Source organism: Jaculus jaculus, chromosome 12, assembly GCF_020740685.1.
Source record: "Jaculus jaculus isolate mJacJac1 chromosome 12, mJacJac1.mat.Y.cur, whole genome shotgun sequence".
Classification (NCBI taxonomy): Eukaryota; Metazoa; Chordata; class Mammalia; order Rodentia; family Dipodidae; genus Jaculus; species Jaculus jaculus.
In genome coordinates, this window is record NC_059113.1 from 13,820,587 (window position 1) to 13,835,211 (window position 14,625).

Consider the following 14,625-nt stretch of genomic DNA (forward strand, 5'->3'; position numbering starts at 1 on the left):
TTTTTCTTCTCTTGCCATTTCATTTCCTATTGTAAAGCAAACCGCTTGTTAGTGCTTGGCACAAGGCATTTATGCAGTCATGTGTACAAGTGGAATGGCCCCCTTAACCAGGGCTGTGGTGATAATTCTTTTAATCCCTGGACTGAGTTTTATTGCAAAAAATAAAAATCAATCTGAGCTCTGGGAGACCTGGGTTCAGCTGACCGCCCCCCCAATGTGAAACCCTGGGAAGGAGGCAAGGAACCCCTCCCACGCTCCCAGCACCCCCACTGCCCTTCTTTATTAATGTGGAGCGCACTAGGTAGGGCAGGCCCCTCGAGACTGTCCCAAATAAGCTGGTTATCAGAGCCGGTTCTTTCGCCAACCACAGTCATTTGAGAAAACCACCAGGTCCTTGCCAGGAATCTGTAGGCAGCGGCCAGCCAATGCTGGCCTGCACGGTACTCCCTTGATGCGCCCGCATCAGCCGGCTCCTGCTTGGGGCCTCAGTTTGGTCCCGAGCCTGGTCAGCTGAGCACCAGCTGCAGTGGCCTCGCTGTTCCAACTATGGCCCAGGGGCTCAGCGCCTGTGCCACTTGCCAAAGACCAGGTGCTGCTGCCCTCTGCCCAAGCCCCAGGCCGCCTCACTGCCCGGTTGGGGGGAGGGGAGGGGGCCGGGCTCAAAGTCCCCACTGTAGGAATGCATAGTAGTTAGTGTCTGTCACCAGACAGGGAGAGCTCTTGGGGCCTGTGAGACATTTCTGAGTCACTTAAATAAACAGCTCTACATGGCTCTGCCCTCTTGTCATGCCATCTAGACCAAGTGCAGGAGGAGACAGGCCATCCACTGGTCATGGTGTTGGCGTGATGATCACAGCAGCCAAGGCAGGCCCTGGTCAAGAAGGAAGTGCCTGTTTGGGAGCCTACCTCTCTTCTGCCTTCCCACCTATGGTTGCAGCTCCATTCCACCATCTCCTTCTGACAATCCACCACTGGTCTTCACTCCTCATTCTACGGCCTTTCTTATCTACTACCTGAGTCCATCCTGCTGCTGTAACAAACTAGCTCAGGCTAGGTGTTTTATAAACAACAGAAAGTCTTGCTCACTGTCCTGGAAGCTGGAAAGTCCAAGGTCAAGGTGCCGGTATGGGTAGACTATTTGTGTGTGTGGCCGTGTGTGGTGTATGGTCGTGTATGTGCTGAAGTAAACCCCATGCGTGTGCCTGCAGAGGCCAGAGACTCCCTGTATCCTCCCTCAGCTCATGTACATGTGTTCTGAAGACAGGGTCTCTCCCTCAACCCAGAGCCAGCAAGCGCAGAGATTCTCAGGCCCTCATCCCTCTTCCGCCACGGCCGCTGCAGGACTGGAGTTACAGACGTGCACGGCCATCACCAGCTTTGCACGTGGGTTCCGGGGAGTCCCTAATGCTTAAGCTGCAAGCTGCTCAACCACTGAGCCATCAGCCCTCTTTTTGATTTTCATTTTGAGACAGTCTGAGTCACCCAGGCAGGCCTTGAACTTATGACCCTTTTGTCTCACCCTCCAGGATAGCTGAGATTACAGGCAGTGCTACCAGGCTCATCTTAAATGTCACATTTTTTTTCCGTGTCCCTCACTTGATGGAAGGGTGAACATGCTCCCTTGGCATCTTAGAAGGGCACTAATCCCACTGATAAGGGTGGCACCCTCATTACCTAATCACCTCTCTCAAACTCCTCCTCCTGATAGCAGCACATTTCAGATTATCTTTCTACATGCACGTGTGAGGGAATCCATCCGGACTCCAGAGTAGACCCAGGCAGAGTCCCTCAGCAAGCATAACGTTGGCTTCTGTGCAAACTCCAGTCCTTTCATTGAGACACTGGTTTGACAGATTTAAGGACAAAAACAAGCAAGATAAACACCTCCAAATTGCTGAACTGCAATTACAGGTGGTGTAAAAATATAAATGGGAAATGCAAGACTTCACATGCCTGAGAAAAAAACAACACAGAAAACTATATTAGTCACCTTGGGATAAGAAAGGGTTTCTTAATCAGGGCCAAGAACATATTACCATGAAAGGGCACTTGATAAATTCAACCACAATATAATTAAGGAATCCTGTTCAACAAAAGACACCATAGAGAAGTAATAAAAAGGCTAGAGGGATGGTTTAGTGGTTAAGGTGTCTGCCTGCAAAACCAAAGGACCGAGGTTCGATTCCTCAGGACCCATGTTAGCCAGATGCACAAGGGGGTGAATGTGTCTGGAGTTCATTTGCAGTGGCTGGAGGCCCTGGAGCACCCAGTCTCTCCACCCCACCCCACCCCCATCAAATAAATAAATAATAATTAAATATTTTAAAAAATTAAATTTGAAAAATTATTTAAAAAAAGTAATAAAAGACTCCATATTCCTGCAGAAAATAGTTATTGCACAAGTAAGTGAACAAGATCACAGAAGATACAAATCTCTTCTTGAAATCCCTGCTGAAGAAGATAGGCAATGGTCATTTTGCAGGAGAAGAAACACAAATGCACCAAAATGTAAGAGAATATCTGCTCAGCCTTGTTAGAACACAAGATGGTCATGCCACTCTGTACCCAACTGAGAGGCCAAGTTCACATCAGAAATAACATGCAGAGATAAGAGGGTTTTTTGAGACAGGTCTTTGGTCCTGCGGTGACTTGAATTAGATGTTTCCCCCCACCATAGACTCATGTGTGTTGGATACTTGGTCCCCGGCTGGTTGCAATTTGGGAAGTAAGTAGAGCCTTGCTGGAGGAGGCGTGTCACTGGGAACAGACCTTGGGAATTATTAGCCCAGCTTGCCAGTGCCAGCTCGGCTCACTCTTGTTGAGTCCTGCCAGCCGTCGGGGTAAGACGTGAAGTCCGGCCTCTGCTCTACCATCCTTCCCCCGCCGGGATGAGAATTGCCCTTGAGACTGTGAGCCAAAGTAAGCCCTTTCCTCCTAGCAGCTGCTCTGGGCCCGGTGTTTTGTCCCAGAAGTGCAAAGGTAACTACAACAAGCACACAGTCCAGACTGTCCTGGAGCTTGCATCGTCCTGCCTCGGCCCTTCAGGGGTTAGGATTACGGCGTGTGCTCCCATGCCCAGAGGAACCCTCTTACAGACTGCTAGTGTTTGCTCACTGCTTCGGAAACGTCTCTGGTATTCTCTTATACAATTTAACACTGGCATTCTCGACCATCTATTCATTCTACTTCCTGTTGTTTATCCAATGACAAAGCCGTGACTATCGCAGATGCAGATAAACACAGGGATATTTACACAGGTAGTCATCATGGCAGGAAGGAACGGAACAGCTGGAGACAGAGTTGTAGCCATGAACTATCACACTGCAGCCAGGCGTGGTGATGCATGCCTTTAATCCCAGCACTCGGGAGGCAGAGGTAAGGGGATCGCTGTGAGTTCGAGGCCCCCCTGAGATTACATAGGGAATTCCAGGTCAGCCTGGGCTAAAGGGAGAGCCTACATCGGAAAACAAAAAGAAAGAAATATGCTGTGGTGAAAATGAGGGAGCTACAGATACACACAGAGGTGTCTGTATCTACGGAACACAGGGAAGAGTAGTCAAACAAGATTAAAAAAATTGCCTTGGGGCTGGAGAGATGGCTTAGTGGTTAAGCGCTTGCCTGTGAAGCCTAAGGACCCCAGTTCGAGGCTCGGTTCCCCAGGTCCCACATTAGCCAGATGCACAAGGGGGCGCACGCGTCTGGAGTTCGTTTGCAGTGGCTGGAGACCCTGGCGCGCCCATTCTCTCTCCCTCTCTCTGCCTCTTTCTCTCTCCCTCTCTCTGCCTCTTTCTCTCTCTGTCACTCTCAAATAAATAAATAAAAGTAAACAAAAAATATTTTTAAAAAAAATTGCCTGTAGGAGGCTGGAGAGATGGCTTAGCCGCTAAGGCACTTGCCTTCAAAGCCTAAGGACCTGGGTTTGATTCCCTACTACCCACATAAAACCCAGTGATGCATGTATCTGGAGTTAGTTTGCATTGGCTAGAGGCCCTAGCATGCCCATTCTTTCTCTCTCTATTCCCTCTTTCTCTGCTTGCAAATAAATAAATAAAATACTAAAGAGCAATAAAAGTATGTCATGCACTGTAGTAACTCATAAGCAGACAACCAGGCTGAGGGTGCGACTCAGAGCGTGTGCTCAGCCCACGTGGAGGCCGTGGGTTCAGTCCTCATCGCCCTTCCAAAAGACAAAAACACCAACAAATGGTTTGTTACTTAGGGATGTCCACAGAGTATGATACAAAATTACTTAAAATCATCAATGGAATAACAATGCCAAAATCCATAACAAGCGTCCCCTCTGCGGGAGGACTGAGCGGTGGGAGGAGAAGCTGGTAGACTGGGGTTTCTTCCGTGAGGTGTGTTGGTCATGTTACACCGTTAATGTTGGGTGAGGCCTTCGCAGTTGATTGGGTCCCTGGTATGCTTGATAACCCAGGTGTGTAAAATACTTTATGTATAGTATATTACCTAATTTAAAAATATTAATGAGGGCTGGAGAGATGGCTTAGCGGTTAAGCACTTGCCTGTGAAGCCTAAGGACCCCGGTTCGAGGCTCGGTTCCCCAGGTCCCACGTTAGCCAGATGCACAAGGGGGCGCACGCGTCTGGAGTTCGTTTGCAGAGGCTGGAAGCCCTGGCGCGCCCATTCTCTCTCTCTCCCCCTATCTGTCTTTCTCTCTGTGTCTGTCGCTCTCAAATAAATAAATAAATAAATAATTTTAAAAAAATATTAATGAAAAAAATTTTTTAAAAATATTAAAGACTATAGAAGAACAGTTGAGGCATACCCAAAACCTTTAAATGAGATGTTTTTGATCAGAATTTTGACACCTCTACCTCAGGATTCAAAACCCACATGCCCACCTGATCACAGTCTATGGCGGCCTTATTAAATGTGCTTTTAATTTGAAAACAGTCCCATTTTAGGCTGGAGAGATGGCTCGGTGATTAAGTGTACCCCCTGCACAATCGTGAGGGCCTGTGGGGGGCTGCTCCCACATAAGCAGCTGGGCATGGCAATGCATACTTGTGACGCCAGGCCTGCAGGGGAGCAGAGACCTGAGGGTCAAGAATCATAAGAGCTCTATAAAGAGACTCTGGCTCAAAACAAGACTGGGAGCCAGGCATGTTGACTCATGCCTTTGATCCCAGCACTCGGGAGGTAGAGTTAGGAGGATCACCATGAGTTCGAGGCCATGAGACTACATTGTGAATTCCAGGTCAGCATGGGGTAGAGGGAGAACCTACCTTGAAAAAACAACAAAAAAAAAACCAAACAAGCAAACAAAAAAAAGGACTGGGCAAAAAAGCAGAAGAGTTCCAAGGACCGTAGATGAGCACCCCCACCCCACACTTGAGAATGTGGGAGACGGAGACATACACACACACACACACACACACACACACACACACACACACACACACACACTGAGATCTGGAAATCCAATCCATCAAGCTCAGTGGCCTAAACCAGGCAGCTCACACCTGTAATCTCAATACTTGGGAAGCTGAGGCAGGAGGATTATCATAAATTTGGTGTTAGCATCAGCTACACAGTAAGTTGTCGACCAGCCTGGGTTACATAGTGAGACCTTGTCTCAAAAAGTAATAATAGCCGGGTGTGATGGTGCACGCCTTTAATCCCAGCACTTGGGAGGCAGAGATAGGAGGATCGCCGCGTGTTTGAGGCCAGCCTGAGACTACATAGTGTATTCCAGGTCAGCCTGGGCTAGAGTGAGACCCTACCTCGAAAAACCAAAATAATAATAGCAACAATGAGAGCTGTGGAGAAGGCTCAGTGGGTAAAGTGCTTGCTGAGTGGACGTGAGGACATGCGTGAGTTCTGATCTCCACACCCCACTTCAAGCCAGATGTGGTATTTCCCGTCTATGATCCCAAGCACCTCTAACATGATAGGACACAGACAGAGAAGTCCCGGGAACTCCAGGGCCAGCGAGCCGAGGGCGCACACTGGGAAGCAATGAGACGCTGTCTCGAGGAAGAAGGCGAAGGTGGAAACCAGAGGTTGCTTCCACATGTGCGCCATAACATGTGTTCACATACATACATATGCCACACACACACACGATTTGAAAAAATAAAAACAAAACAAAAACTGAGAAAGAAGCCAAGTGATCAGTCTGTAGTTTTTACACCTGCACACTCTGTCTTCTGCTTCCTGGATGACCACGCTAAGCCCATAGGTTCCTCGATGCCTGTTTTCTATGGGTATGCAGGTAAACAGAAGCAGGAAGGAGTCTCTTGGGCCACCCCTGCCTAACCTCTGGCCTGCCTTCCTTCTCCTGGACCTGATGATGGCCTGGAGCTCAGGTAAGAAAAATGAATCACCCAGTGGGATTGGAGCAGCAGCGCTGTCCCCTGGCTCCAGGCCAGCCTGTCAGGATGTGCGTCAGAAAATGCTAGTGAGTGAAATTCCAAAGCAGTGTGAGTCACCAGGGACCCAGGAGGACAGGACAGGCCCCCGGTCATACCAGGAGCCTGAGGGCAGCTTAATGAGGCTGGTGGGGGAGGGTGAAGGGACTGGGCCAGGCACTGAGAATGAATACCTGTGCAAAGATGAAGACAGGTGGCTTACCCTGGGTCCAGCACAGCTCTGGATGAAGGCCAGCCTCCCGGTCACACCCTCCATACTGTAACCAGACACTCGCCTGCTTCCCTATAGGCTGGGCTTCTCCTCCCAGCCGTAAATCCAATCCGCTTGCTGTTTCTTCATGCCTCCTCTCCCAGCAACCTGCCCAGAAACCACTGCCCTCAAACACACTACGTTGGGGCAGGACAGGACGGCTGGTCATCCAAGGCAAGACAGCAGATAAGTCCATGTCCTATGGCACTTGTTCTGTTGATGATCATGGCTCCTTCACCTGTGTGCCCTGGTCACTCCCAGCACATCATACACACAACAGGTAGCTCTCGGCAGTGGGTCCCTTGCGATGCATGACATATAAACACAGGAAACATTAGCGGGTGGCTGAGCAGTCATGTCTGTTGATCCCTCTGTGTGCAGACTCTTCGAGAGTGTGGTCCAGTAGACACATCTGTAACATTCAGACAGGTGGCAGAAGACTCCCATCCCCTGTGGGAGCGTCAAGGATGAGTGTCCACTCTCTGCTTGTAACCCTGGTCAGGATGGAACGGCAGGTATAGGAGTGCCTAGGTGGCATGGAAATGCCACCCCAAACTCCCAGCCCATTGAATTCCCATCTCTCAAAGGGGTCACCGGAGTACAGTGACAGCTTGTGATATTGGGGCCACCTTGGCCTTTATGGTCACTCTGTCTCCTGCTCCTCCTTGTCTCTAGGGACCCTGCTTGTGGCAGCCTGCCCCAGTAACGCCCCCATGTGCTAGAGGCCCCAGACTGTGAGACTCCTTTTACCCACTGGTCTCGGGCTCTGAGTAGCCCCAGAGTCAATAGCACTTCACGCTGGAGGATTCCCAATCCTACAGGCATCAGGTTCTGAGCATCCCGAAAGAAGCACAGCAGCAGCCCAAACCTTGATTTTCCTCTCACCTGTTCCCAGTGCCTGAATGTTATTCCTCTTCTGAGTCCTAGCTAACCAGGAGCTCTCAGGCTTGCCGAGGGACCCTAACCCTGTCTCAGGACTTTGAGGGCTCTGCAGCTGTACTAAGAAGAAGAGCCTAACTAAGGTGTGGGCCTCGCGATGCATGGGCAAAGGTGCAGCAGGGTACAAGCCTTGCTCAAATGTCAGGCGGGGGGGGGGGCTGGAGAGATGGCGTAGTGGTTAAGCACTTGCCTGTGAAGCCTAAGGACCCCGGTTCGAGGCTCGGTTCCCCAGGTCCCACGTTAGCCAGATGCACAAGGGGGTACACACGCCTGGAGTTCGTTTGCAGAGGCTGGAAGCCCTGGCGCGCGCCCATTCTCTCTCTCCCTCTATCTGTCTTTCTCTCTGTGTCTGTCACTCTCAAATAAATAAAAAAAAATTTTAAAAAAATGTCAGGCGGGCTGAGAGGGGCTCCTAAAGTGACCATTTAAGAATCTTGCTGACCCCGCTTACATTTTCCTTGACTTCAGGTTCAGGGGTTATCTGTGCTGTCCCGCGTGGCCAATCTCCAGGGCACACTTCCTCATTTGTCACATGCAGACCATCTAGGTCCTTTGTGGTCATGTGTACAGTGAGTTAAACCTCCTGCTTGCACGCAGGAACACAATCCCATAACCTGAGCGTCTCTTGTAAGGGCAAGGAGGGCCCAGCTCTATTCTGGTGGTATGGCCTGGAGGAGGTCTCGAGGTTTCTTTCTTTCTTTTATTTTAATTATTTATTTATTTGACAAAGAAAGAGGGAGAGAGAGAATGGGCACACCAGGGCCTCCAGACACATGTGTCACCTTGTGCATCTGGCTTATGTGGGTCCTGGGAAATCGAACCTGGGTCCTTTGACTTTCCAGGCAAACGCCTTAACTGCTAAGCCATCTTTCCAGCCCAGCTTCTCTGCTTTCTATCCTCTCTCCAGCCAAGGTCATGGGGACACTCCCCATGGCAGATAACAATGTTGCATGATAACATCACACTTGGGAAATTTCAAAGATGGCAGAGATCAGTGAGCAGCCTAGATGCACGCAGGCAACTGAAGGGCAGAGAAAATCCTTGAATTCCACATCTCAGACTAGCCCTTGGGCTTCGCTCCATCTGCCAGATTGTCTCAGCTGTGAGCTCCCATGTTCCTGTCTGAAAGGAGTTCAAAACAACCTGTTGGGACTAAAGGTGAGTGGAGGCCCAGGGAGGTGGGGGTCTCCTCTGGCCTGGTGGGAATGCTAATGGTTGACCATCTGCTCTGAGACCCACCCTGGCAAGTCCCACCCCTTCTGGAAGTTTCAATTTCTTCCTCTGCCAAACAGGGATAACAATAATCACGACAACAATAACATCATATTATAATGATTTCTTCCTGTAGAATCGTTCTGAAGCTTAGGCAAGACAGTGTATAGAGTACATCAGTCACAGAGCAAGCACAAAGCTAGTTGTTATTATTGCTGCCATTAAACTTCAACTCCTTGGTGACATAGGTCACTGGCATCTCTGCCACCTTTACTTCCCAATCTCTAGGGTAGTATCTGGCACTGATAGGAGCATGTGCTTGATGAATGAAAGGAAGAAGATAAACAGAAGAATGAGTAATCAAGTTAACGTCATTATTTTCAGAGAAAAGTGAAAGGGGCTGGAGACATGGCTTAGCAGTTGCCTGCACAGCCTAAGGACCCACATTCGACTCTCCAGATCCCATGTAAGCCAGATGCACAAAGGTGAGGCAAGCACAAGGTCGCATATGCCCACTGGGTGGCACAAGTGTCTGAAGTTCAATTTCAGTGACTGAGGCCCTGGTGCACCAATTCTCTCTCCCTCTGACTCTGTTGCGCTCTCTCTCTCTCTCTCTCTCTCTCTCTCTCTCTAAAAGGAAAAGAAAAGTGAAAAGGGGACTGGAAAGCTGGCTTAGTGGTTAAGGCATTTGCCTGCAAATTCAAAGGATCCAGGTTCGATTCTCCAGGACCCATGTTAACCAGTTGCGCAAGGGGGCGCACGTGTCTGGAGTTTGTTTGCAGTGGCTGGAGGCCCTGGGGCACCCATTCTCTCTCTCTCAAATAAATAAATAAAATACATTTTTTTTTAAAAAAAAAAAGACAAATGAAAGGACAGTTAGGCATGGTGACCCCGGTTGTACAAGCTAGTCACACACATTGACATGGCGAGGGGCTGTCCACCTCTGTCCAGGAGGTAGCCTGTGGCTAGGTCAGCTAAGCTGGACCTCTGACTCATGACTCTGACATCTCCCAACATCAGGCTCTCTGGTCTTCAGCTCTAGATTTGTAAAAATGGAGTAGTCCATGCCCAAGACTCCAAGCCTTCCTCCTGGGTGAGGGCCACCATGCATTCTTCACTCTGGGCTCCTCTTGGGACTGTCTCCCACCCTAGGCTTCCAGCCACAGCTCAGACCCATGGTGTACCCTCTACTGCTGCTGTCCATTCCCAGGAGCAGGAGGAAGAGAGTAGGGCTGGTGGTCAGGCAGCAAACTTTGCAGAGCCTGTGAGAGGCCCTGGACAAACAAAGGTGGGGCGTGTGCTTGCAGTGGGCAGCTTGGTAACAGCCCACAGTCCTGCCCCTCTGCCTAGGCACCTGCCTCAGGCCATCTGCAACCTGCCTGCTCTGTGGAAAGCCCCCAACTTTCTTTCCCCTTTCTCATGTGCAAGTTAGGTCCTTGGGTCCCTGTAGCTTGGTTCCTGTCCTTCCTCTCATCTCACTGCACACCTTGCCTCCCTGATCGGAGGGAACAGTAGACCAGGTATGACCATTCCCTGCAGATAAGCTTGGGTTTTGACAAATGAAAGAGGCCTCTTAGAAATCTCCACAGAGCCCTTATTCCCTTTTTATCCCTTGAAACCCATAGCCCGGGAGGAGTGGGAATTCCCCAGGCAGCAGATTGACCTTGGCAATAGCTGCTGATTGGCTAATGAGAGTGTGAGAGATGACAGTGGGGTCCTAAGGAGGCCAGAGCTGGTGCAGCTGACCTGAGTGGCCCCTCATCACTGTCACTACCTCAAGAAGATTGTGACCATCAGGCCTGCCCCCTTCACTCAAGCATCATCCAGGGTTGAATAATACCCACTAGGGTCCCTGTGTCCTGGCTGGTCTCCAGAGTACCCATCTTGTAAGCCATCCAAGCCAAAGCCACGTGAATTAATTTTACGGACTCTCAGACCAGGAGGCAGGGAAAAGGGGAGACAAACACCAGGAGAAGGAAGTGATGAGGTAAAGGTGGACGTGTCTAAGATGAACACAGGGAGAAGGAAGTGATGAAGTGAAGGTGGACGTGTCTAAGATGAACACAGGGAGAAGGAAGTGATGAGGTGAAGGTGGATGTGTCTAAGATGAACACAGGGAGAAGGAAGTGAAGAGGTGAAGGTGGACGTGTCTAAGATGAACACAGGGAGAAGGAAGTGAAGAGGTGAAGGTGGATGTGTCTAAGATGAACACAGGGAGAAGGAAGTGAAGAGGTGAGGGTGGACGTGTCTAAGATGAACACAGGGAGAAGGAAGTGAAGAGGTGAGGGTGGACGTGTCTAAGATGAACACAGGGAGAAGGAAGTGAAGAGGTGAAGGTGGACGTGTCCAAGATGAACACCGGGAGAAGGAAGTGAAGAGGTGAAGGTGGACGTGTCCAAGATGAACACAGGGAGAAGGAAGTGATGAGGTGAAGGTGGACGTGTCTAAGATGAACACAGGGAGAAGGAAGTGAAGAGGTGAAGGTGGACGTGTCCAAGATGAACACCGGGAGAAGGAAGTGAAGAGGTGAAGATAGATGTGTCTAAGATGAACTCAGGGAGAAAGAAGTGATGAAGTGAAGGTGGACGTGTCTAAGATGAACACAGGGAGAAGGAAGTGATGAAGTGAAGGTGGACGTGTCTAAGATGAATACCGGGAGAAGGAAGTGAAAAGGTGAAGGTGGACGTGTCTAAGATGAACACCGGGAGAAGGAAGTGAAGAGGTGAAGGTGATGTGTCTAAGATGAACACAGGGAGGAGGAAGTGATGAGGTGAAGATAGATGTGTCTAAGATGAACAGAGAAGGCTGGGGACTTGGCTTAGCCTGTAAAAGCACTTCATGAGAGCTTCACGAGTTTTGATCCAAGCACCCAAGTAAAAAGCCAGATGTGGGCTCAAGAGATGGCTCAGTGATTAAAGCACTTGCACACAAAGCCAAAGGACCTAGGTTCGATTCCTCAGGACCCATGTAAATCCAGATGCACAAAGTGACACATGGGTCTGGAGTTTGTTTGCAGTGGCTAGAGGCCCTGGTGCACCCTTTTTTCTCCCTTTCAATAAATAAATAAAAATAATTTTGCCAGGCATGGTGGCACACACCTTTAATCCTGGCACTTGAGAGGCAGAGGTAGGAGGATTGCCATGAGTTCGAGGACACCCTGAGACTACATAGCGAATTCCAGGTCAGCCTGGTCTAGAATGAGATCCTACCTTGAAAAACAAACAAGCAAACAAACAAACAAGCAAACAAACAAACAAACAAACAAGCCAGATGTGACCATATCCTCCTGTAAGCTCAGTCCTGTAGGGAGCAGAGAATCACTGGGGCTCATTGGTCAGTCAGCCTGACCAAACAGGTGAGCTCCAGGTTCAGCTTGAGACACCATCTCAAGGAAATAACTTGGAAGAGTAATAGAGGAGAGCCCTTGCCATTTTTCTGGCCTCTACACATATACACTTGGGATATATGCATGTCCACCCTCGTGTGCATACATTTTACACACACACACATGTGCATGCACACACCAAAATAAATAAGAGAATTTGCCAGGCGTGGTAGCACATGCCTTCAATCCCAGCACTAGGGAGGCAGGGGTAGGATGATCACTGTGAGTTCAAGGCCACCCTGAGACTACAGAGTGAATTCTAGGTCAGCCTGGGCTAGAGTAAGACCCTACCTCAAAAAAAAAAAAAAAAAAAAAGAAGAAGAAGAAGAAGAAGAGAAGGAGAATTGAGGATACTCAGCTGGTGTTCTAGCTTGAACACAAACTCCATCCCAGCCTGAAAAGGTGAGTGGCTCTTGGATGGATCCCAGACCCATGAAGAACAAGGTTTCTGTAGAGCTGGGGGCAGTCCTCCTCTCCTGGTTGTTAAAAGTCAGGGCCAGACGCATCAGAACTCCTCCATGTTAACCACCCGTTTTTCTGAGAATCCCTTGGGCATGGGAACCCAGCTCCTGATGGTGTTACCACCATCTTCGTTCCTGTGTCCTTAGAGGACTAAGTATCAAGGAGGCTCTCGTGCTTGGGGAGAAGGCACAAGGTGGCTCTGCAAGGTTCAGTCTGGAGCTCTCCAGGGAAATTCACGGCACAGGCGAGGATCACATGCCCTCATGGGTAGCCCCAGAAATGCCATAACCCAGGTCCAAAGCAGCTACTACCACAAATTCATGCTGCTTCATGACACCTAGCAATGCCCAGGGGATTCCAATTCTGACTAAGCTGACCTTGGCAAGAAGGAGCCTTCCAAGTGCTTACTGCCCACTGGCCTTGATATGTTAGTCTTTCTTTTCCCTTTTCTTTGAGGTAGGGTCTCACTCTAGCCCAGGCTGACCTGGAATTCACTATGGAGTCTCAGGGTGGCCTCAAACTTAACAACGATCCTCCTACCTCTGCTTCCTGAGTGCTGGGATTAAAGGTGTGTGCCACATCCCCCGGCTAAACTTTGTGCACATGCATGCATGCGTGTGTGGTGTGTGCATGTATGTATGTATGTTTGCATGTAAGCAAGCGCATATTATGTGGGTGTGTGCATATGCATGTGAAGGCTGAGGACAACTTGGGTGTTAGCCTCAGGAGTGCAACACATGTATTTTTTTTTTTTTAAGTTGGGTCTCACTCTAGCCCAGGACCTGGAATTCTCTAGGTGGTCTCAGGGTGGCCTCAAACTCATGGCGATCCTCCTACCTCTGCATCCCGAGTGCTGGGATTAAAGGTGTGCGCCACCATATCCAGTGTTGCAGTCAAGTTCATATCGCTGGTAGAAATCTCCCAACCAAGAGCAGCTCGTGGGAAAAAGAGATCTATTTTGGCTTACAGACTCAAGGGGAAGCTCCATGATGGCATGGGCAGAGGGTGGACATCTCCCCCTGGCCAACATAAGGTGGACCACAGCAACAGGAGAGTGTGCCAAATACTGGCAAGGGGAAACTGGCTATAACACCCATAAGCCCATCCCCATTGGTACACTACCCCCAGGAGGCTTTCATTTCCTATTGCCATCAGCTGAGGAACCTAGCATCCAGAACACCTAAGTTTATAGGGGACACCTGAATCAAACCACCATATTCCACCCCTGGCCTCCATAAACTGACAACCATACATGATGTAAAATGCTGTGCATACATACACCTTTAAAAGTCTCCATAGTTTTTATTAATTCCAGTGATGTTCCTACATCCCCATGGTACAAGATCTTCTAACTAAACCACAATACCAAAAAATCCCCCCCCCCAAACCCACAATGGCACAGAATAAACATTCACACTGAAAAAAATGGCACTGGGCATAGCAAAGAAATACTCAGCCAATACAAGATTTAAAACAACCAGGGCAAACAGCAAACTCTTAGCTCTAAGTATAACAACTCTAGTCAATGACCAATCGCCAAGTCCAATAATTCTAACCAGCAACAAGTCTCTGGTATTCAAATTCCACCCCTCCAGCTAGGCTACTCACAGTCCTGGAAAACTTCATCTGGGGCTGACAGCTTTCCTTAGCAGCCATCTCATGGTCCCAGCATCTCCACCACAAGCCACGGTTCATCCTCATGGCCCCATGGGGTCTCCATGCAGGCAACCAGCAAACCTGCTTCACACTGCCCATGGTCATTTCTAAAATACATAACCGTGTTGCAATATCAATGACCCTCTCTTTCCTGCATTTCTTATACTCCACAGTACCAGGTAGCATGCCAAATTGTTAACCCAGGGGGGAATAAAGCAGACTTTGAAGAACAGGACACTTGAGCACTCAGTCCCCTTCAAAAGAGTCTACATTCTTCCTGTTGCCCTGGTGCAGTTTAGCTGGCCCAATTTCAAAGGTTGTAATCT